The sequence below is a fragment of the Labrus mixtus genome, chromosome 21, assembly GCF_963584025.1.
Source record: "Labrus mixtus chromosome 21, fLabMix1.1, whole genome shotgun sequence".
Lineage (NCBI taxonomy): Eukaryota > Metazoa > Chordata > Actinopteri > Labriformes > Labridae > Labrus > Labrus mixtus.
In genome coordinates, this window is record NC_083632.1 from 7,735,107 (window position 1) to 7,760,949 (window position 25,843).

General features: G+C 41.3%; 1 protein-coding gene across 2 annotated transcripts in view; it reads left to right on the plus strand.

The window, feature by feature from the left end:
• Positions 1-1,259: 1,259 nt before the first annotated feature.
• LOC132955702 (C-terminal-binding protein 2) overlaps positions 1,260-25,843 on the plus strand; it is a 103,274-nt gene continuing 78,690 nt past the window's right edge. Inside the window, exon 1 of one of the 2 annotated variants that reach the window (XM_061028656.1) lies at positions 1,260-1,656. The gene's annotated coding sequence lies outside the window, so the exon portion shown is untranslated. The remainder of the gene's footprint in view (positions 1,657-25,843) is intronic. The other variant, XM_061028657.1, reaches the window with a different exon arrangement.

The following is a 25,843-nucleotide window of genomic DNA, read 5'->3' on the forward strand; positions in this document are numbered from 1 at the left end:
CAAATGTTTCTCAAACATGGCTTCTGTCATCATAGTAATATATGATCATGCTGATGTATGGCCAAGTGTAAATTTTTCTCAGAAGTTTAGTTTTAACTAATTATATTTTTGCTTACAGAGCTTTTGTAATGACATCATTGACAGCTCTGTTAACAAAGACTAATTTGAGAGTTATTTTTCATTCCATAACTGTGAGTGTCTGCTTCACACAGGCTTAAGATTTTGTTACGCTGTGGACTGAACCAACCTAATGTAGCTCTGACGTTTTATTGGTGAGTAAGGGGCGGGGCGTAAAGTCATCCCTTCTGTGCATGTTCAAATGACAGGGCTCCAAATGGCATCACCAACACAATATGTCAGCTCCAGTCAGGCTGTAGTATTTTTTTTCTTTATTTTGGTATATTGTATGCAGTCGATGGTTTGTCCAAATACACAAATGGTAGTGCTTATGTTGCAATTAGTGGTAATTGAATTTTTGGGCCACACTCAACAGTGTTGACGTCAGTCCAGTGTCAGACAAATCATCCATGTTTCCTTTTTTCAGCCAGAGTAACCCTGTTTAATTCAGCGATTAAAAAAGGGGGGGGGGCGTGAAATGCGAGATAAGATCAGTAATAAACTTTACACCACTTCACACACAAAAGTGAGTTCAAAAGTTTTAGTGAAAGACGTGAAAACGCTGTGGAGTTATTTGGACAGTAGCCGTGTGATATCTCTGTGGTTATTCTCACAAAATGTTGGTTTGTTGTGTAGGCTAATCCTTTGACCTGTTGTTAGTACCAGATATTATTTCTACAGCTTTGAGGTTATAATACTTAAAGTTTTTGTGTCAACAGTTTTCATTGTGCTGGTCTAAAGTAGTTTTTGTAAAGATATAAGGATCATTCATTTTGTGTCACTTGCAGAAAGAAGGATTGCCATTAAAGCTTTGGCATATGTAAACCCAATTAATTAGGATTTAGGAAGAGCATAGGCTAAGTGAGACTGTTTTGCTCTTTTTAGTTAAGGCCTATGTTTTGGTTTAGGTACCCTTACAATATTTTTTCTCAGGTCAGAATTTGAAAACGCTGAAAAAAGTAGGTCAATCCTAGGGATAAAACAAGATATCCCATTGACTCCATCGGTTGTCTTTTTTTTTTTTTTTTTGGCTAACCATGTGAGCAGAAGGTGTGTGTGTATGAGAAAAGGAAGAGGAGGAGGGGGCTACTTCTTCTTCTACTTGGTTTATGTCATTGGTTTAAACGACCCAAGACCCCGCCTTGGTAGAACAGGAGAGTTAGACAGTGTGACTACAGCCAAAGAGAGGGAGAGAGAAAGAGAGGGAGAAAAAATAAAGCAGTGAAACAGTTAGACAGACACCTACTCGGCGTTCACGCTCGACCGTATTTTGATAAACAAGGACGGGTACAACACACTGACAGTTCCCTCGTTTCTCCCTCGTTCCTCGGTCGTTTCTTTTTTCTCCCCATCTGTTCAAAGGAGCCGCTTTAGTGGCGCGCGAGGAGGATTAATAAGGTGGAATCTGAATTACTCCAAATCTTCACATGAAACATTTCTCCCCGGAGCGTATGATGCTGACGCCGCTGCTGCTGCCGACGACGTGTGCCTAAAAAGAAAGTCGGCTTCTCAACTTGAATTTCTGCATTATTCCTCCAGGTAAGACTTGCATTTTACACGACGTTCAATTCAGTTTTCTTGTGTTCAGAAATGAGAGTTTGATATATGTGTTGCTGGGGCTGCCCGACCGGGGGGGCTTCAGGTCCGCATACACAGCACTGACCATGTGTGTCCACCTTTTACTGCGCCATGAAGATGGGAGACTGGTCGGGTGGGTTGTATACACAGCAGGGACGATATTTCTGACCCAAAACATGGTGTAACTGTCAAACGTGGACACAAATATCCCGCGTTTTGCCTCTATATCCATAAACTATCTCTCACCTTTACGTTTATTGCAAGGGTATTCGGCAAAGACTCGAAGACTATCTTGTTTTTTTTACACACAACGAGACCCGGCACGGAGTGTGTGTCGGTTAAAAGAAAAAAGGAAGTGCATTATGAGAGTGTGTGTTGAATGGCTGTGGAGTTGTGTGTGTGTGTGTGTGTGTGTGTGTGTGTTGCGCTTTCTAGTGAGGTTATTTGCTCATAAATCCTCTAATACCCCACACTTGACTCGACTCAATGAGTTTTTTGAGTGTGTGCAAAATAGTGTAAGACGTCATCGTGTGTAATCTTCTGATTCAGACTGATTGCTGCTGCTGCTGCTTAGCTCGCGCATCATTTTCTTTTTTTTTTTTAAAACACAAGTCATAACTATGAAGCCCATCTGCTACCAAAACTGCATCACAGCGACACTGACCTTTGGCCTTTATTGGTTTCCTCTGGCTGTGCTTTAAAGAAACAGATGAAAAGTTTCTAAAAAAAAAAACACACATGATAAAAAGCTTTGGTTGAAACGCTTTGAGGACATGTTCCCCCCCCCCTAAGGAATCCCACCTGAAATGATTTTGGGGGCTTAGTAAGAAGAGGTACAGATCTGTTGCATGTGGAGAAAAAAAAAAGGTTTTGCAGTCCCCCACCAAATGTAACCAAGCCAGTCCTCATGTTTAAGGAGATACCCCAGGGTGTGACTTTGAAAACCACTGGAGGAGAATAATGTACTAATTTTTGTGGTTCCCACTCGGCACTTTGATACATCTCCCTCAGGAAAATTAATTTACTTAATAGCAGCCAAACTAATGTTTTCACTCAGGATTCAGCTTGTGTAAAGTTAAAAATTTGTTAGGAATGTGTTTCTTTAGCTTACAGCCACTGCTAAGTGCCAGCAGTATATAAATGAGCTGCTAATTGCCTCGTGTTAACTTGTTAATTACACACACAGTTATTCTTACACGTTATTGGGCAAATTAATTCACTGATCACTCTAAAATATGACAACAGGACAAGTGTTGGATTAATGAAGAACTAGGGTTCTGTTAATTCCTTATCACTCATCATTAAAAACAGTGTCAGTCATTTTATTTCTTGAGGATTTTTATCCTCTTTGTGCAGCACAGACAACAATAACAATCAATGTGCATCTTTTTACAAGTGAGAACTTGGACTTCTCTGTTAGTTAACATTGAAGCGAATGTTACGACAGGAGAATTTGTTTTCGTGTTCTCCAAGCTGAACTGGGGATGACCTTGTTAAAGCAGCTCTTTGTCTGTCTTATTGGTGCCCATGTGCACGCATTGGACGGGAAAGGGGGTGTGTGCCTGCAGGAGTATAAGGCCACTACAGATGTGTGCAGCCTGGACATCTGCTCTGTTGTGGGCCATTGTCAAGGAAGCCGTTAAGATGGTGGGCAGCTTGGCACGACAGAGCTGCCTTGTTGGAAAAAGCTCAATTAAAACTGCTCCAGTCACAAGTGGTCATAGCACGGAGCATTGTTGCTTTTCTTAACATGGGAGGTCGATCGCGATCAATCAAGTTCACAGTAGATGCCTTTATCCTTACCGGCAAACTTGCCATAAAGAAGTTGATAGCAATGTATTTTCTGCCGCCTTTTTCCCCCCACATTGTGAGACAGTGTTATCGTTCAGAGCAGAGATTGTCGTATTTCCACAGAGGAAATTGAAGAGACTCAGTTAGTTCTCTGCGTGAAGAGCCTGCCCTCTGCCATCCTCTCCCGCGTTGCCGAGCAGCACCCTATCACTCAAGGCAATTGAACGTCTCTGAGGGGACCTCTGTTAGCCCCGTGCAATATTTATTACCATCCATCATCCAGAGACTCTTGGCTGTACGGGTGAATAACAGTGGCTGCTAAGTTCTGTGTTAAAAAGTTCCCCTCGCCGGCAAACCATTAGGAGGGATTTATGGGAGAAGCTTCCCCTGGAAGTGCTGTGGAAGCGAGACGGAGCATGTTTCAGAGTCACTGCTGCATACCCGCTGGGCTGAGGCAGCCAAATATGTCACGGATGAAATTCTGACTGGAAAAAGAGCTGCCTCTGAGTTCTCCTTTTCAAGTTCAACTTTGTCTTTTTTAAATAGGTTTTAGTGCTCAAATTAGTCGACTGGCAGAAAATTAATCTGCAATTTGATAGCTGATTCATTTACTGAGTTAAAGTGCCAACCGTTTGCTCTTTCCAACTTCTCAAATGAGAGGAAGCGCTGCTATTCATTCTTGAATATCTTTGTAAATGAAAAATGTTTCGATTTAGAATGTTTTTCTTTGTCGAGCAAGCTATCTGAAGATCTTCTTTTTGAAAGTTTCGCACCACTTCTTGACGTTTCCAAGGCCAAAACATTTATCAGGAAAAGAAAAAGGAAGTCATCGTTCATTTGAGACAAAATATATTCCATTTAAAATACGCAGAAAATGCTCCAGCTTGCAGTCAAATTACAGTAATGTAACTTACAATTTAACATTTCACACATCATGCTTATACATTTTAATCCAATATGAACAGCATTTTAAAGGCATCACATAAAGCAACTATTGCTATGTTTTTTGTCCTCTGTTGTAAATTCCTCTTGCAGCAGAGATAGTAACAATAATAATCTAATAACCACCACTCATGCTCTTTAATAAGGATCATTTAATGTATGCATGCTGTGCTACTGATCTGCTAAACCCTGCTCCATGTCCTTTGAATGCACCTGTTTTGGGAAAATTGGTATATCCAAGTGTTTTCACTATCTCTCAATAGTCTTTGATCCTGTGGAGATGCAATAGATTCTTCCCACTCTGCTGAGATTGTTTGTTTGTGGCGGTTAAAAACAATCGAGATGAATCTACTAGCAATAGAAGCCATGGGAACCAGGCAGAGCTGTATGTGAAAACCGTTCTGCGCCTCCTTTTAGGTCAGTTTGAATATGTGTGTTTAATTGGTCTCTGAAGACATAAGAGGTTTTTTTTTTCCTCAAAAGTGTCTGCATGATGTGACTGTGTTGAGCTGAGGAGCCCCAGAAGCAGCGGTGTTCATTTGAAGCACCCGGCGAACATGCTCATTATCTCCAACCAAAGGCAAGATTGATTTAGCTGCAAGATGGTGTCATTTCTTTTGAAAGAAAAATGATAAACGTGTCAGTCTGATCAAGGTGATTCTTCTGGTCTTGGTCAAGTTTTTAAACAAGAGCGCTGCAGTATCCATCACTGCTGCGCCAGCACTCAGCCGGAGCTGCTCCATCTCTCATGGCTTCAAAACTTCCTCTAACCCTTCAAAATATATTGAAAAGATATCTCAGAGAAACATTGTGCTTGTCATTGCCATTTCTCAGCCTTTCTGTTCCCCTCCTGAGGCTTTCTGCGTCCTTATTTTTTAAGCACCTTGAAGAGCATGTGTGGATCAGATTTTTTTCCCTGTCATCGTTTTCCTCCCCTTCCGCTATAATTTCATCCACAGTGGCAGCGCTTGTGTTTTCTGGAGGTACACAGGGGTAAAAGGATAATTGGAGCCGTGAATGTCTCTTTCATGGTATCAGGAGGAAAAGTGGAACCCTGTGCCTGCGCTTTTCTCTGCTCCGTACAAAGGAACAAGATGCAGCGATAGGACTCGCATAAGAGATCTACAGTATTCTCTAACACAAACAGATGTATTTTATTCTCAAATCTCATGTGGTTTAGCGGTGGCTAGCAGGCATGCATGTTTCTGCAGTTATCAGGGTTGGATGTAAGAGTCACTCTGTGCTTTTATCTTGTACCACTCTACATTTAGGAGAGCGAGAGGCGGCCATGTACTAAAGTGAAAGTACATTGTCTCTTGGCCATGTGAAAGGTCAGGTAACTCTTGTACTTTTAGCATCTTCCTGTTAGCATTAAGGTACAACATCGCTGGGCAGAGAAGCAGCACAGCAATTAGACTTATTAATTATTTTCTTACAACTTAATACTCTTTCATTTAATGCATATTAATTGATGTGCTCCCCGACTCCACACTCGCATAATCCACCAAGGATTTCTCAAAGGCAAGCACAAAAGGTTTTTATTATCTTAAGGAGGAAGTGGTCTGTTGGGACGTCAAGTGCCCCTGCTCTATTGTGTATTACATTATGAAACAGACATAAGTGAAATGAAATTACAACGTATCATGGGCACGGTGAAGGATCCTGTTGAATAATTACCTCGGCAGGGCTATTGTTGTAATGTCAGACTGGTTTCTTTCGGATATGATGAGGGTGGAGAATGGGGGGGAGGTGAGGAAGGGAGTATAAAAATCAGCCTCAAGGTTAAACAGTGTGAAGGCCAAATGTTTGGGGAGGCTGGATTAATTTCATGTCCTGTAATGTGATTTGCAATATCTCCCCCTCTCCTGCCATTGGTTTCTTTGGAGATGTGTTCCCCTGATGAGAGCGTAGAACAGAGGGTGGGGGTGTGTGTGTGTGTGGGGGGAGCTGCCGTAACTACCCCCTGCATTTATAACTGTTTACAGGCTGACTAAGTGGAATTATGGGAGGTGATGCATGCTTACAAATTCCCCATCATTCCCGGACCCCATCTCATTACTGAATACAAATTCAGAGGAACTCCTTCTGGTGAACAGTTGAGAAAATTAGCTTTCTCTCACACAGCCGCTTACATAAATACATACGAGGTGCAAACGCAGGATGGGGGGTGGTTCCAGGAAAAATCACTGTGCAGCGTTAATTGCAGGGCAGGCTATGAAGGAGGGAGAAGGACCACCATGACAACAGCGGCAAGATCTCTTGCTGCTCTGACGGCCTTTCTGTACTCAACACTTTATCACACAGTATCTGCAGCTTATACGCCTGTATCTGCATATCAGAACAGTTAATGAATCTGCTGGCTTGTCTCGTTTTCTTGCAAATTCTATGTGATACAGATGTCTTCATAGATATGCATGCATTTCACATAGCGGCATTAACATAGAGACATTTGGTCTAGCAGACGGAAGCCACAGTATGTGTGCAATATGAGGAAGTGATAAAATCAGTGATATAGGTCGGCATAGGTATTGAGTGGGTGGGCTGTATGCTTTTCTTAAAGGGGGGGGGGGGGGGGCATCACTGGGAGTGTTCCCTCCCCGCTGTGCATGCTGTCGTTCTATCACTCTCAGTGAAAACTCACAGCTGACACGCAACAACATGACTGAAATAGAAAAGCCAAGTGTGTCTACTAGTGCAGATCAGATCCTGCCTCTAGATTATGACTTCACAGTGAGACAGAAAACACTATAAGATTATATTGAATAGGTTCTCCATAATACCACAAACAGAACGTTGTATAACACAATGATAAAACAGCAGGAAGGATATTTTAAGCTTTCAATAAGTACAGAAAAATATGATTTCCATGGATTTGTAATATTTTAGGAGAGAATTCTCAGAATGTTTCATAACATTTTATGACACAGTGATACAGATAAGTCGCACTGCTGCCATTAAATATAGGCATTACCAAACAATTAAGGAGGGCACCCATCTCCAAGTTCACGCCATCTCCAACCACCTCCCTCCAAATCCCCTCTACCACAGTGCAGGAAATGCACTTCCTGTCTATCTTACCTCCAAAAATAACCAGTAATATGCCTGCAGTGGTTTTGAACTGCTTGTTCCATCAAATAATTTTTGAGTTTCCATGGTCAGAAAACCATCCAGCTGGTTCTTAGCCCAACGTGTTCTCTCAAGCTCAGCCACACGTTGTAATCTTAGACGCCATCAGTAGGCCTTGTACTTGTTTGCTGAATAAACTGAACACAGTTAGGATGATCTGGCACAAAGGCATTTAAACTCACCTCGCAGATGTAGATCTCACATTGTCAATGAAAAATAGGCCCATATATAAGGAAAGAAAGTAAATTGGTACATTTAATGTTGTCCAATACTGTTAAACCTTTCTGAAAAGTTTCCCCTTGAACAAACCTTTTTGTCAAAAAAGATGTTCAAGTGATGGTACTTGAAATGTAACAGTTTACCTAAACTATTCAATGTCACTGTGGGTCGTATTATCACTGTGAGATAAAACTCCAGCGGGCTGTTTGCTTATATGCACTCTGATTTGAGTTGTCCACTATTGCTGTTTTTAACGTTACTGTTGTTTCAGTGTAGAAAACATGTGTAGAGGCTAAAGTCTTATTTTGTCTCCATGCACGGTCTGTGTCCCTGGTGCTGCTATAGTGTTCCTGTAAATTTCATCTTGTTCCCCTGTCAAAGAAGCAAGGAGAGAAACGCATACAAATGCTGCTCCAGGTGTCCACTGAAACATGCTGTAGTATTTTAAAACCTCTCCAAGGACCTTCATTACATTGCATACACAAAAAGCACTAAATCAGTATATGCCTTTTTAATGGTTTGCTCAGTATCAAGTTCTTCTTCTTCGTGGCTCCCTGAAAAAGCTGTATTTCACTCAGGCTGGTGTCACATTTTGTTGCAGTGAGGAAACTTTTTTGTTTGTTTGTACAAACCCAAACAGAAAGTTCAGGGTCTCCTTTGTCTTGGTTCACGCTTCATAATGCTCCAAACATTTTCTATGGGTATAAAGTCGGGACTGCTGGAAGGCTTGTTTATCACCTTGACTCTTCTACTACGTAGCCATACTATTGTTAAACGTCCAGAGTGTGATTCTCTGCCCAGGATCCTCCCCCCTCCCCTTGGGTCCGAGCCCGGCCGGGCCAGGCCAGGTTGGTTTTGAGGTCTTTAATAAAAGGTCTTTTTTTTCTATAGAAGCTGTTAGAGTCTCTATAATTATCTGGGGCACGAGCTGAGCAGACCGAACACAATGTTTTTTTGGGAGCTGTGCCTGAGCCCATGCAGTGATGTTCATTACAGATTTTTGTCTGTTTTTTACTGCAGGGTCGTTTGAGGACTCAAAGATCACGACCATCCACTGTGGTTTTCTGTCTTGTCCCTTCTGTACAGAGATTTCTTCATATTCTCTGAATCTTTCTTTCACAGAGTAGCTCCCAGTTACCCTTTTGAACTGTGAGATCTTGAATTCCTGTCTTTTGTAGCCACTGTCCTAACCTTTTGGAAAATGTGGTCGGCATCAATTTCACAAAGGACATATAATTTTCCAAAAACATTGACATTTCTCAGTTTCAGCATGTGGTAAGTTGTTTTTGTGCTATACTCAATCAAATATAGCGTATCAATGATTTTCAAATCATAACATTATGTTTTTATTTACCTTTTACACAACATTATTACTTTTTAGGATTGCATCATCTTCCAGTACAGCTTGAATGTGATGCAGAGCAGGAATTAGGTTAATTCATCCTCTCCCTGACTTTGGTTTCTGGTAAATGTTAAGGCAAATGCAGCCTAACAAGTCACTGTGTTATGGCAAAAAAATGCAGGCTTCCTCTTAAACGTTGGTGCCCAAAAATTTAGACTATTACGAATTGGGAATGATAAGAAAATGTTTCTTGCAGTATACCATTTGTGAAGTTCAGAAGAATGTTCTTGTGGAGGTTTGTTGAGAAGTCAGCCAAAAATGTGTTCTTGGCTACTTTTGTGGCAGCGCAAAGCAACAAACTTCAACCCTTTACTCTTTTGTCGAAAGCAGGCCCACTTAGCAAAAACCTTGCAGCCTAAATTGCGATTTTATCTGCCAAGAATTTAGATGTTAGAGTAATTTTGCAGCTGTCAAATCTTTCCAGGGTTGTACTGTTCTGCCTCAAAGGTGTGAAAACACTCCACGTGGGGTCTGCACTTTAAAGGTTTTCAAGCTGGACTTGAAGTTTTTTTTTATCTTCTACCTGCTCCCTACACCAACGCAGCCCTGTAGTGCTATTGTCTGCCTTAAAGTGCAGGCTAGCCTGCAGAATCAAAAGGACAAGGTCTGCTCTCTAATACTTTTTAATCTCTCTTCCTTTTTCTACTCCTCTTGCACCCGTCTCAATTCTGCCCCTCTCAACCCTGGTGAAGGTCTTACTGCTTATGTAATGTCTGTAAACATTTGTGCAGCATTAGGGGAAGTCAGGCATGCCAAAACTGTGCAAAACGTCCCTCTGTGCACCCCATCGAGGTGGGACAGATGGCAACCCTCGTTCCCAGTCTTGTAAACTGCCTGTGACAGGAGCTATGGCACACACACACACACACACACACACACGGCTGAACTAGGGCAAAGCTAACTAAGGCTTTGCAGACAGTGGTGGACACAGTTTAATGCACAGTGATCAGTAGGATGCTTATAATCAAAGCCATAAAAAACACCCAGTTTGGTTGTGTTTACTCTTAATTACAGCATGTTGTTTACTTTCAGATTGATGGACTTGCACCATCACGTTTTTGATTCAGGTTGTTGCTCACCAATAACAAAAGGCCATCAGATTTCGGCGTTAGATCATCCATCACCATGTTAAAGAAGGTGACCTGGAGTTGTTTTCTAATTCAGTCGTTAATCACAGCCTCAGCAGAGTGTCGGAGCACTTTCACTTTGTTCCCCTCTTTAACAACTCTCCGGGCAGAGTCCATTACTGAGTAAACAGACAGTGAAAGAGAAGAAATGAATGAAGATGCCCGCCGCAGAACCCCCAGAGGTGAGATCAAATGGCAAACCCGTGCGATGATGAGGGATGTTTATGGCTGGCACTCTATTAAGAAGAGGCTCTTCCCTGCTGGCTCGTAATGAACATCCACCTCATGAAATTGTTGCTCCTTCCACTGAATTACCGGTCATTTTCATCAAAATGTGCCCTAATTGCTCTCAGCGGCGAGTTTGAGCAAAAGGGCCACTGATAGGGAGAATGAGTTTTAGGGTAACTTGGCAAGGTGACTGGCTTATGTGCAACATTAGGCGTGTTGATTTGGATAAATCTCCGGCGCCATATTCTCCCCCCCCCCCTTTTGTATGTTAATGAAAGCCGGTTATGTCCTTCGAGGATGATATTTCAGGCCTGAACTCTTCTCCTTTTTTTTTCTGTGCACACACGGTAACGCCTCCTCCAGATGTCCCCCACTGCGGGAGGCTGCGAGGCACATGCAAAAGGCTTACCATCATCCATACACACACATAAACACAAACAGATCATCTCTTGCGCGGTGGGCACTTGAGCTGACCTCTTACGAAATAAGCCAAGAGCAATAATAGCAGAAATAAGGCTGCTTGTGTGTCATTTCTAAGAAGAATAAGGTTAAATATTGCTGACAAAAAAGGGCAGCGTGTGTGTGTGGGGGGGGGAGAAAGAGGGAAAAAAACGTTTCGGAAAGGGGAATGTTTTTCCGAAAAGCACAGACAATGTACCATCTGCACACGGCGGGGTGTGTGAGCGACACCGGACTACTGCTGTGAGGAACTATTGCATTGTTATTAAATGGCTGTTGCCTCACTGGCAGCCATATTAAAGCCTCAGATCCTTTGCCTGATGCAAGGAAATGAGGAGGAGGAGAGAAAAGGAAAAATAAACCTTAAAAAAAAGGAAAAAGCCTCAAGCCAGTCTTACCCTCCTGGACATGGGGACATGATGTGCAGCTGCAACGGCATACACTGAAACATGGCACAGCAAACTTCTTCAAAAAGAAGAGGCTTTTTTTTCTTTCTCTCTCTCTCTTTTCTCCTCTAACCTCTCTGCCTCCCTCTCCCCGCCCACCACCCTCCATTGGCTCAGCATCTTATACAAGGTGCAGGGAGAGGACAGCTTTTTCAGGAGCTGTGTCTTAAGAAATGCAAATTTAGCAGCTCAATCCATACCAGGTCTTGTTGTGAGGGTCAGATAGATTTTTGTACATTAAACTTTTTTTCTGTATGCACACCACGTTCACTGGAGACACTCGGCAAGTATCCCTCGAGCAGTTCATCTGCAAAATTAAATTAATTTAGCCCTTGCTGTAAAGTCTTGTTTCTCTTTTACATGGCCGAGGAGTCTGGATCCACTCCTGCTGTAGCCGCGTGTTGACTTATTGATGCTCGTTGCCCTTTGTGCACACTGAACTGGTGGCAGAGAGTGTATGAAATGCCACTGAGGAGGAAGAGTTGATTAGCTCCTCTTGCTCTCTCCCTCATCTCATTCCTTCACACTCAGGGCACTAAAGTGACTCTTGAGATTGCGCTCTCTGCTAACAGTTTCTTGTTAACTTTCTTTGTGCCAGAGGTTATTAAAATTATGTAGAATTTAAATGCATAGCCACTGAATTGTTGCGTCTGACTTATGCCAAGTTCTCTCAGCAGCTTGTGTCTCTATTGAAGGAAGAAATATGCATGAGATTTTTCTTCCCTATGAATGTTTTTGACCCTTTATAAATCAAATTTCGATGTCCAGCATTTGCATTTTGTCAAGATTAGTGTAGTTATGTCTTGTGCTTTTATTTAGTCTACAAGGCTCCTTTACTGCATGTCATTCCCCACTCTTTCTCTCTCCCTGATTTCTGACTATATCCTCTGTCCTATCGCTCCAATAAAGGCACAAAAATCCCCAAAATAAATCTAAAAAAAAAAAAGGGTCGTCAGGAGTGTTAATACCACATGTTTGAATCTTTGCAATCTCTATACATTTTTACAACTGGTTGTACTAAAAGTTGAAGATATTAAGAAAAGATTTACAATTTGATGGTAAAACAAAGAATGTGGAATGAGTGCACACAAAGCAGTGAATCAGATCAGAAAATGTTCTTTTCCCAAATGTCTTCTTTTATATCGGCTCATACTTTGGTGCACCAGCACTGACTTTTTGTGTGACAGCACCAAGAAATCTGTTTGCATTTTATGTGCATTACAATTTTTTCCTGCCCTTCCAGCAAAAGAGGTAGCTTTACTTTTGTATTGGTTCAAATAGAAATTCTTGCATCTGTAACCATTTGTTAGGAATACTTCCATTTATGTAGTTTTAGACCTGGAATGTAAATGCTGCACCTACCTTCTTTGTCTTTGTTGATAGCAATTATTATATCAGTTGTTGAGTCGGCGTGTAGTAATCAATAGAATAGTGGTGGGATGGATTTTTCTTCAACGTGATCAATCTCAGATTTAAGAGCCAAAGTGTCATAACAGGATGCAGATTGTTCAAGCTGTATTAGAATTTTATTTTGATGTTGTACCATTATCGAGTGTTGGACTGAAAATCTTCCTTACCCGTCCTGAGAAAATTTAACCAACTACATGTAAAAGACTGGGTAGCAAAATAAACACATGAATGAATATTGAGCTATATTTTGAGATCTGGAGTCAAGTGGCTGTCAGGTTGGGGACAAATGATCTCCTGACAAAATGTTTCAATGGTTGAATTTTCGGAGGCCGCCATCCTTCTTGACAGAACCTGACATTTTTAAAGGTCTGCGAGGAGGATTTGTTTGTGACAGCTTGGAATTACAGCGGCACAGAGGGATCCAGAGACAGGGATGGGGAGGGATTGAGGAAGAGAATGGCTCCTGCTTATTTAAATGTCACTTCTACGAGGTGAATACGTAAGCTCTTCTTTTTTTCACAAGGCATTTCTCACAATGGAAAAACATTTCCCTGCCATGTTTTATTCTTCGTGTGTCTCTCTCTCCGTCTTCCTGTTTGGCTCAGGCTGCATTATTGGCAGTGGGCTTTAAGCCTTGTGAAGCTTTGCCAACATCTTGACAGTAACCACAAACCATTTAGTTGTTTGTTTTGTGTAGGTAGAGACTGAAGGAGCAATCACTCGGGCCCTATTTGGATTTGAGGTTTATGCTTGACTATATATATATATATGCAGTGGCAGCATAAAATACATATTAATTTTTCTCCCACTTTCCGTCCAAGTGCAGGAACAAGGCAGAGGTAAGAAAGAAATCTGGGGGAGGAGAACAGACAAGGAAAATAACTGATAAGTGTGCTGCACTTATTGCTGCATATGTTGAGTGATTTCTCTTATGTAACAACAGGTCGTATCAACAAAAGCCGTTACTTCTTGTAAGCCCTGAATGTACTTATGAGTGCACAAGAGGCTCTGCCTGTCACTGACCTTTTTTTAACAAGTATGAGAAGACTAAAATACACAAGTTCCCCCTGTTGATAATTGTCAAACGTCGCTCAAAGTAAAGGCCTGCAGCCAGACTCTCATACTGAGCTTCCAACAATAGTAAGGAGGAGGAGGTGAAGGCCTTGTATCTCTTTTTCCTTGACAAATAGCTGATGACAGCATTGGATTAGGTCCTCACAAGTCATGCCAGCAGCTGGAATCAGATGACAAGTATACCTCCGTGTCTACGTGTCTTAATCCGTTTCTTCCAGCTTCAGATATAACTGGAATATTCATCCCACAGACGCTGCCTCCTGCAAACGTCAATAAATTATGTGACTGAAGTGACGCCTGAGCTTGACAACTAGCTTCCTTAAAGGCATTTGCCCTTTTGCCTACTTCTTCATTTTGCCCCCACAGCCATGACACATTTTATTGAAGAGCTGTCTGCAAGCATACCGCAAAGACTGGAGGCTATACATCGCCAAAGCTGCTTCTAAAGCCCCACTCTGCACTAGTTCCCACAGTGCCAAAAACAGACTTTGTAAACTGTGCTTCTGCAAACACAGCATCTATTTAAATAGAGGCATTTCCCCATAATTAAACTAATGCATAGGAGAGTATGCCGGGGTGGCTTCCCTGATTAATGGAGCAATTACATAATCCATTACACTGAATTATGAATGTGCTAATGATGAGCTCATGTTGGATAATGATTCCTGGAGTTTGCTTGTGTAAAATATGAAAAGAAATGCAGAGAGGGCTGTCTGTGTTTGCAGATGTTCCTCTAATCACTTACTAGGAGGTGAGGCTAAAGGGCTGAGAAGAAACGTGTGACTTCCTACGGCGAGCCCGCACTTCCACCATCACGGGTCATTGCTTCCCGTTGTTAAAAGAACGCCTCCCACTGTTCCCACCAAGACTGGATGTTGAAGATTAAAAAAATCTCCTGCTCTCAAATATTTAAGGCGATACAAATCAGAATTAATTTGTTGTGTAATTTTTCGATGGGAACATAAATAACTCAATTAAGAAGGCAAAAAAGACCTCGTATCGCTTACCAGTTGGCAACTGAGCTCTGATTTTTCTTGGCCGAATTGCACTGGCTGTGAGGCAATAATTTCATGTTTATTTATTTGTCTATTGTCTGAGATATTTCTGGACTTGTTGTGCAGCAGACATTTACAAGTAGCTCACCATTTCTGAACAGTCTTTGAATATCTATCATTTTTGTGCCACTACCTGACTATGATTGCTGTCATTTTACTGTGAGACATTTCATCATTGGTTTTTTTTTTTTGTTCTGATTAGGCAGTATATTATTGAGGCATTCTTTATTTTCACTAAGACCTATACAAAGAACGGAAAGGTGCAGGAACAAGAAAAAATTATAAACCTGCAATTTGTACAAGGAAAATGAAAGATAAAATAAAATGAGGAGTTGGAGGAATAGCTGGAGGAACAATTTTAAATTGAATGTCATGACAGGAAAGCAATCTCAAAAGAAGCAGATCGGTGTCATGAAAAAAAGGTTTCTCACGTCTGTAGACATGTACGTAGTTTAATAATAAATGCAGATGTGTAACACATTTATATTCTGCTGACAACCATGTGTTTTCTAGAATTATTGAAACTAATCGTGCATACATCTAAATGATCATCTTGTCCCTGTTGTGGTAAACTTGGCTTGATCAGACATACATACTGTACAGGTCTTTGTGCAGGTGCAATCAAGTTGATATTAGAGAGAAAATCAATACACCTGATTCTAAAATATATATACAGTAGGTTTTAGAGCCTGACTCCCAAACAACAGTGCAAGCGCTGCTATTGTTCATTAATTATTCACTAAAATACGTTGGTCCATTGTGGAAGTCCATGCTGTGATTCTTGGCACAGCCTGGTGCCATTATTTGTGATCTGTTGTTGTAACCTCTTCCTTTTAGTTTAACAAAAATTATCTTTTGAGTATCTGACAAGCTTCCAAAGAAATGTCTTAAAAATAACATATAGGAGGAGTTGGTGTGCCTCTCATGAGAGTTTATGACTCAGGGTACTTGCTTAAGGCTGAGAGATGCTTAAACTTAAACTCAGTTTAAACAGAGTTAAAAACCTTCTCTTGAGATCTCATAGGGGCATCATGTTGATGGTTCCCTCCGGCTTTCTTCTTACATACACTCCAGATTTCTGACCTGAGCTGTTCATGCTTCTGCAGATTAGTTCTATTTAGAGAGATCATCTTGCACTCTGCACTGAAACCAAGCTAACCTCATACAAGTAACTCCAAAGAAACTGCAGCAGATTCTGGCCTCTCTTAAACCTCATCCTTGAACTTTCCTACATTTGAGAGGAAAATACAAGTCGTTCGTCCCCTTTCATAGGGTAAAGAACAGGATAAGAAGACGGCTTGGTGAGGTTTTAGGACTGCCTACTATTGTTTTATGTCAGCTTTTCTGCAGCAAATCTGAAATTTGTTATGAAATTCTGATTCTTAGTAGGCAATATTTACCAAGTTTACCATCTTACCATAGCTACTTAGCATCATTTACTAAACCCAAAGTATAACTGCAGCTGGCATGGTTAAAAGTATATAAATTGTACATCAAAGTTTTCCTTTACTCTTTAATGGTCAGCCAATGTTGAAGATATCAAATGAGAAAAAAGGACTAGTGTGCGCACATCCTAGCATATGATATCAAATAAAACAACAAAAATCCCTCATATCAACCAATCAGATAGCATCCTTTACTTTGCTACTATGCTTCATATTGAATACTGTGTTTTTCCATTATTCTGACACTTGCGTTGTGATGATCATGATCTTTATTGCAAGCTCTACCTTATGGCTTTAGCACTCATTTTTACAGTTTCCTTGCATTTTATAGCCTTTCTACTATTTACATAATGTTAATAAATAATTTGTAAGTTTAACGCGGGCGCATTAGTGTCAGCTTCTATCCTTTTCTCTTGTGAAGCTGTGCAGTTAGATTTTATATATTGTCCTTTTCATTCTTTATGGACTCTGACAGAAGGTAGTTGCTGAGGTCAGAATTTGGCCTCGGACTTTATGAGCAGCTATCTTCAAGTTTTCATAGCCACAAAGCAGTTTATGTTGTTTGATAAAGACGTGCTGCTGTGTATGTAAATATGTCTCCTATATGTATTCATGAATGTTTAAGTGACACCTCTGGTTTGCAATAACATATTTTAATTGCTTCGTATTTACAAAATGTTGCCTTCATGCCCTAATTAAACACATAAGAACAAGCAACTGTCTAAGAAGATTGTTTTCTTCGTACTCCCATACATGGTGGTATGTATATGAATTACAGAAACGTTTTTTTCCTTGATGCAACTCTGTATGCAAAAGGTCCATGATAAGCTCTGGATGTCTTTTACTGCGATGATTGACGTCTATTATTTTTTAGCCCACAGTGTCTGTTTTTAAGCTTGCTGCAGATGCGTCTCCATTAGATCTGGTTCATTTGAATTTCAGCGTGTGGGTCCATTTTCTTAGGTAAACAAACCAGCCAGACTCCCAGCTTCCAGCTGAGAACATTTATCTGCTTATCTCCGATAGAAAATAGTCTTTATTCCATAGTATGAACTCTCTCCAAGGTAACTTGCTGCAGTGTTTGTGCACTTTCAAAGAGAGAAAGAGAAGTGTGTTCTGTGTGCTACCTGGAGAAAGGAGCTTTTAAAGCTTGTAAATGGATTTGTCTGTACATTTACAGGGAAATAACTGCTGTAAGTACAAGCCAAACCTATATTTAGTTTTTAATGAAGCTGTTAAAAGTTTGTTACTTTGTGGAAAAGTGTGTCTTCCCTCCAGGAGCCTGGAAGCAGTGTTTGTTCATATGGTCAGAAATGCATTGAGGGGCAACATTTTTCTGTACTGCACACAGTTACTCGTAGGAGTCCATCCATCCAAGCATATGTTGACTATTTTGTCATTATCCCTTTTGTGTGTTTCTGTATGCAGTCCGGGAGGCATTTTCTTTTTGGCTGAAAGTTGCCATGGCAGTCTTACTAGTGAGCATACCTCACCAAACCCATCCCCTAAACCTCAACTCTTAATGAACGCCATCCTATTAAAAAATTTAGGCTACAGCACAAACAAGGTTGACTATGTAGCCAGAGGCATATAAAATGGTTTTTTTTCTTTAAAACTTATTATGAACTCTGAAAAAATATGTGTTAAAGAATCAACAAAATATTGTTTATATGCACCATTTAAGTAGTTCAAGGGATGCTTGTTGTTTACTTGTAGAGCTGATCAGATAATGATACCAGTATCAGTCTTTGCAAAATGCAGTATAGAACTAGTGCCAGTGAGTGCAAAGTTCTGAAACCATAATAAATGTACCCACTAAAAAAATCAACAGGTTTCATGTAAATTACCATGTGGCCAGAACAAACATAAACAGTGTGATGCTATAGCAGAGAGTGTAATGTCAGTCAAAGCTAAAATGTGTACATTTTCCTCCACTTATCCCAGTCCGAGTCACAGTGGCAGCAAGCGTAATATTCAACCCAGACTTCCTTCTCCCAAGCAATGTTTTCTAGCTCCTTCTGGGGGATTCTGAGGCGTTCCCAGGCCACACTTTATATATATGTAATCCCTCCAGCGAACTCTGGGTCTACCCTGGGGTCTCCTCTCAGTTGGATGTGCCTAGAAACCCCCAGAGGGAGGCATCCTAATCAGATGCCCGAACCACCTCAACAGGTTACTTTTTATTCAAAGCAATAACGACTCTACTAAGACCCCCCCCCCCCCCCCCCCCCCCCCCCCGAATGTCCGAGCTCCTCACCCTATCTCTAAGGATGAGCAAAATTTCAGCAATCAATGCTTTCCACCAATATTAAGGATACTTATAAAGTTGCACTGGTATTGGACCGCGATTAATTCTGACTGCATGAATTCTGCACCAGTGCGGTTAATTTTCCCCTTTTCTTGTGCTCCCTTGAGTCTTTCATTTTGTGTTTAAGTAAAGTTTTAAGCAACATATCTCTAATAGAGACTTGCTTTTGAAAGCCCCAAAGCTACAACTTGAAGCCAGTTTCTTTTGTCTAAAAGAGTTTTATGTGTAGTGAAGGTTCCTCCCTGCTCACCCGGCTGCCAACAACACGGCATGCTTTGGTCTTTATAGTGGGCCTCTGGGCCCTGGGCCACCCGCTCTGCTCTGCCCTGTTCTGCTCGACTGGCTGCGTTGGCCCTGTTGTGAAATGTGATCAGTCAGCTCCATTAGGGCCTGGATGGACCAATCTCTGGCTGCACCACCCAGGAGTGAACACCAGGGATTGGTGGAAGCGAAGAGCGTTTTATGGCTCGTCGTATGATCACTGGGAATGCGGCCACGCTGCCTTGTTGTTGTGGTATCACAGTTTTGTTTATCAGGTTCTTGCTCAGGCTTACATTGTACATTGAACAAATAGGACATGTTAGATGGCAGTGGATTATGTAATTGCCTGTGCAAAACACTGTAATGCCTTGGCACGTTATTTTTCATTTTACTCACTGAAAAAAAAAAAATCACTTTCATATTTTTGTACTTATCTTTAGACGCTTTCCTGTCTCTCATTTGCATCTTACTTTCCTCATTGAAAGTGTTCTAACATCCTGGTCTGTTTGTGAGTGTTTAAAAATGACTCTCCTGACCTATAGAAGATTATGAGAATGTAAGTTTGAAGAATATGTTGCACACTGGACTAGAGAAAGATCAATTATGTTGCAAAAGTGGCTTGAGAAGTATCCATGGAAAAAAAAAAATGTTACCCTCTTGAGAGTGAGAGTGTTGCTGACCGTTTTAAAGCCACCATTCAAGTGTGCTGTGAGGGAGTGGAGATATATTTTTAGTAAAATATTTAGTAAGGGATGGGCAATATGACTAAGAACGTTATCACGATAAAAAAATGTTCATATCAGTTGATATCGATTAATAGCACGATAAATGTCAAATCATTTCTTTCAAATTGAAAGGCTGATTTTTACTCCTGTGTGAAAGTTAAAGGAACCAGATGGTTTCTTGTGGTTTAATTATTCTTTATAAAGATAAAGATAAACTTTATTGATCCCCCATGGGGGAAGTTTTTGCATTACAGCAGCTCAAGAAAACAGGAACCAGGAATATAATTAAAAATAAAAATAGAAGTTAAAAATCAAACATATTTACATCAGTTAAATAAAAAAATACAATAATAGAAAATTACACGGCATCTACACTTCCACTTGTGGAAAGAGTTATTGTTATTAAAAACACACACAGTGTGTAGCATTATTGAAATGAGTCATGAGGTGGTGATGCTGTCTGAGTCTGATTAAACAATCAATTGTCAGAACATGACAAACTACACTGGAACAGAGTAACATTTCACAATCATAAGCACAGTGCATGTTGCTGGAAACGCTGAGAAACGATAATTACTGTTATTGTTTTTTACCGCCCAGGCCTAGTTAGAGTTCCATTTACCAGAAATATAATCTGAGATCCAATGTTGTTTAAACAAGTCTATTATCTGTGTTTCTTTGCAGTTGTTCAATTTACTAACTTGACTTTTTCATGTGGTGAGTTTTGAGTGTGGACATACTAACTAATTTCTTCCATTCCAACATCAGAATCTAATGCTTGTAGATATTTATCTTGCAGGATTTTATGGTTTCTCCTCGTCAATATACCATAGGGAAACATATTTTCTTTTTGGCAGGTACACATACAAGTCTCACTTCATGAAAAATGGATAAATGTCAGCTCAGTGGCCTCCTGCAACGATAAGGACACAAACAAAAGCTGCAGTTAGGCACACCTGGGCCAAATCGGCATTTTCTTTATCAGAGAGAGAAGGCGACCAGGCGACAGGAAAAGATAGCAACCGTCAGTTCAACACAGTCGATAGGACGCAGAAAAGCACAGATGATATCACTGTCAAAGGTTGTGAGCCCTGGTTTACACACGCTCCTTTAAACACACTCCTCCCATGGATGTGTGGAGGCTAACAGCAAGTTTTCTAACCTGTCTGCTTTGCATGAAATCAGCCTGGCTGCCTGTCAGTATGTTGCTCCATAATTAACCTGCACAGGCCCAAAACGGTTGGCCATTAGAAGGCTTCATTAACCTGTGCCTGAGAGGCGGTCTCTGCACTGAACGACCACAATACCTCACAGGTTTTCTAGTCTCTCTGCTGGAAGCATCAGACTGTTTTCTTTTTTAAGAAAACACACTTTTCTATATTATAAAATACACTTTTCAATAAGCCTCAGATAATACATTGCTTAGTCTTTTTTTGTAAAAAAAAAAAAAGAAGAATGATTTGGTTAATTGATTGCTCATACTGTAACCTGCTTTTGTTTGTAAGCTATAAAGTTAGGAGATTCTTTTTCCTGTCGTTGGGACAATTTATAGACTTGAGTTCACCCTTAATGTGCATGTTTAGTCCACTAAAACATCATCACCTTGCTAGTTGGCACCAGTTTTACTTGTCGGTACCAAATTATTTATATTCTGGTCCTTGATGTTGTTCAGATCTGCAGCACAGGGGCTGTAGTCTATGGCCAATCTTGCCAATACACTTACACCTAATCTCTGGTCAAAAGATGCACAAACACAGCGCCGCATCTGCTACATGTGTGAATTCATTGCACCACTTTGAACCTGAGGTGTTACAAGAGTCAGGCTATGTTAGTAAAGTACTTGATTTAATCGCGTCACCCTCTCCTTGTCGTCGCCCCATCTCCTCTCTCACTCCCCTGATATTAAGTCGTCTTCTACTTGTTTAGTCAGCTTGATGTCTGAGCTGTATTTTTCACAGCATCAGCATGGAGCATGAGTACCCAGGGGACTCGGGCTCTGTTGTTATTGTGAGTGTGTGTGTGGGTGAGAATGAGAAAGACTGAAAGGCCAGTCCCCAGTCAGTTGGAGTAGCCTGTATGTGTGTCATCTCCTGAGTGCAACACCAGCTTGGCCCACTTCTGCCTGACCGACTAGACTCTACGGCTCATCTGTGCTCTTCCCTCTTGTCTCTTTGTGTTTCATTTGCTCTCTCTCTCTCTCTCTCTCCCTCTCTTCCCTGTGTGGGGTCCAGTTCTCATGCCTCTCCTCGACAGTCAGAACAGAAAAACCAAAGCTCCAAAAAGATGTAGAACGTCCCAGGTGAATCGGGCAGAAAGTATTGGCTCACTCCCAGTGCCTACGACGAATCAGACGGGACCACCCAGCGCACAGTCACACAGCTCATATCCACACCAGTGCATGCACACATCTAGGTCAGGGAGTGATGAGGGAAACCTTTAACCTACATCGTGGCAGCTCGGTTTCCACATGCTGCAGGGGCTCTGAGACTTGTGGTGGACAATATGCTCTCCCCTCTCATATATAACTTAAACTCACTCACAAATGATACATAGAGCTTGACATGTAGGGATGGTTGTCAAACCTTTCATCCTTTATCTCTGACTTCACTCTCGCTCACTGCCAAGGATGGAGAATGCAGTAGCCTTGCAGAGTGCTTCAGAGAATACATGCTGTCAAATGTGAGGTAGAAGGGATTTACAAGCTCAAATGGTCTGTTTTGGATATGAATAGATATAAAAAAAAAACATGTGGTGCAACTTAAAGCTACTGTGAGGAACTTTCATTTTGTGTTGATTGTGGCACCCCTTATGAATGAGGGGATATGTCTTTTCTTTTTGTTATCTTGTTCTGTACAGGTGTAACTAGTTTTCTCTGCTCACCGTAAACAAAAGGACATAGTGCAAGAAAGACCAAGCCAACCAATGCTGCATTCACGTGGTGTCGGACACATTGGAAAAAACAAGTTTCTGAGTTGTAAAATGCGCATGAAAACCTGCTCAAGTCGAAACAACCACTCGGAAACTCGGAAAGGAACAAGGTGCCCGACTTCCCGACTTGACGTCAAAATTGTCATCACATGGGTGGCAAAATATGTTTTGTTAATGTTAACATACTTTTTTTATTAAGTATTGTATGTCAAGTTTTTGCTCAAATATCACTTTAAACAGTAACTTTTCACTGATCTTCCTAGCATCAACGCTTTTTTGTGTTGTTTTTACAACCTTTCCGAACTGAAATCAAGTGAACACACTGAAGTCGGAAGAACGACTTCCAAACTCGGAAACTTCGATCACCCAGGCAGCACATGATTGCAGCAGAAGCCCTTCCAGAGAGGCGTGGTACAACACAGCTCGCTTGCATTTAAAGCTATTGATCAATTTTGTTGGTTTTTCAAGACATGTCGAAACTCTCACTGCCTAGATTTTGTGAAAGATTGGTCATTAGACTTTTAACAATCTTCATAACCTTTCCTGAAATGTTGATACAAATCTAATGCTCCTAGGAAGTGAGTGAGTAAATTTGCTTAAAATCTGTTCAGAACTAAAAAAAACGTGATGCCTGGAGATGTATTTAGCAGCTCACACTCGGCTCACACACATCACTGGCTAACTAGGAGACAGTGTCAGGGTGATGGAGACTTTGGACAGATCAGCCTTCATGTGTGCATGTGTGTGTGAACATGCTTTCCCTCTATCCAGGGCCTTACCTACACCCATGGCCACTAATGTCACTCCAGGCTGCTGCGGGCTCATTATGCCATTAGCTGCCTCAGGCCTCAGTCCATTTGCTGGGCAGGGAGTGTGACGGAGTCCTTTTACAGGGTCACCACTCCTGGAGGCCGGTCAGCTCAGAGGTGTGTGTGTGTGTGTGTGTGTGTGTTTCTGTGTGTGTGTCAGGAAAAGAGAGAGAGACAGAGTGTTCGCCTCACACTTACACATAAGAATGTATTTGACACTAATCATGATCTGACACAGGATGTGAGCTGTGTTACATATTGTAATCACTCTATGTGTATGATTTGCTCTGCAGCACAGTGTCAGTTGTAATGTATCTTGCAGACAATGTGCAGATCAAGAAGATGGATTCATTGTTTACTTTGCTGCTGAGCAGTAAAAGCGGTAAGTATACCTTTTTAAGCAGAGCTCAAAAAGCATCCTAAATTGAGTTTAATGAGTTATCCGTCTGTCAAGAGAGGTGGTGTTCAAGCACTGCTTCATGTCTGCGTGCATGAGGGGTTAATCCATCAGAAGCAAGTGTTCAGACGTAGCTGAACCGTATTCCCCGGGTTTTCCTGCCCATGCATCGCCTGAAGACGACAACCAGCTTATTTTCTCTGCACATTAAAAAAACTGTCCTCAGGAGTACGAGATATCGGGGAGAAAAGAAAAATTGGAAAGACAGAAAAAGGAGGGCTGGGGTCTTTTTTTCTTTTCTCCAAATAAATGATTAATTAAATACACCCCCCATTCCTGTCCAGTTTTTGAAAGAAGGGGGCAGCTTTGATCTCGGGGAGCCCTTTGAAATGATCTGAGGAATGAGAGAGAGAGGGGTGTGAGGGAGGGGCAGCAAGGTGGGGGAAGTAAGAGAGACAGAGACAAGAACAACCACACCTCCCTGCCTGTTGAGGGGAGACATCACAGGTAGAGAGGAGACAGGGGGAAGTTTCCAGGTTTAAGCTTTCAGATGATAGCTAAGGTGTTCTGAGTTGTTGTGCAGCAGCTGTTTGAAGGCCTCAGTGTGGATATGCCCAGGGATAGATTAGCTTCCCTTTAACCTCTAGAAATCAATGGGGTGGCAGATGTCTATTCCCTCACTCAAACAGCAAAAAGGGCGCCCAATTCTCGACACTACTTCATGTAAATCCCATACTTTACTGGCTCTGCCATGCTTGGTAGCGTCTGTAAAGAGCATGTTCTCAGCTGAGGGGAGAGGAGACACTCTGGGTTGCTCCTCTGCATTTAAAGTATTTCTCCTCCCTGCAGACATTCACCTTTATTTCCTTTCACAGCTGTGCTAAATGACAAGTTGTATTACAATTTCCCGCTGTATTTGGTCGGCACTTGGTGTTTTTCTAGTTTCAAATCTTTGTTTGATTCACTTCACACTCAGAGTGTATCTGTGTGTTCTGAGACGTGACTCACCTCACACAACTTCCTCACTGTCTCAAAAAATGTACCGTCTCAGACTGCAGATTGCATTCCCCAACGGCAAGGACACCGCTATAGAACAACAGAACAAATTCATGCCCCTTGCTGCCTATTATTGTGTATACACAGAAAACTATACGTAACTATGTATCTATATGTAGCTCTAAATCTACAGCACGCTATAACAGCATATGTGTTGTGCTAGGATGGTGAGAAACGAAATGCTTTGTAAATGCAGTATTAGCTGCAGCATTAAAACCAACAGGAATCCCTGCTGCTGGTGCAGTGAGTTATGTTGAGAACTTCTAGTTGGTTATCTCTGCTGAAGATGTTAATCACAGGAGTTATCACAATATGGTGATATCTGGGGTCTATCTTTTCACAATACATTGAAGTGAGATGATATAATTCGCCTACTTAACTAAAGCATAATGGAGCAGAAATGGTGACGAAGACAATATAAAGGTGTAGTTTGATTAAGAAGATGATATTTTTGCCTTTGATTAGCTAGGACAGTTGAAGAGAGACAGGAAATGTTGGGAGAAGAGAGCAGGTAGTAACATGCAGCAAAGGGCAGAGGTTTGATTAAAACCCTAAGCCGTTGCGATTAGTACTATAGCCTCCATACAGAGAGACATAACGGCTAGTCTATCTGACGCCCCAGAAATACATTTTAAGGTCCATTGATGAGTCATCATCTAAAGTGTTCAGATTCATTTATCCAATCAAATGTGATTGAGGGACAAACCATTGAACTGCACAAGATGAAGCATATTACTTTCAATCAATGGCAGAATATGCCACTGCATGTTTAGATTACAGTCAGCAAGAACATTTGTATTTCCACTAAGACTATGGTTGCAGTAGTTGTTAATTTCTCTCTCAACTCCAGCCTCCTGTATAAAACCGGCGAGACAGTTTGTGAATGAAGTGGGGGAACTTGCTGTGATAACATGGTGTTTTTACACTATTATAATATCAG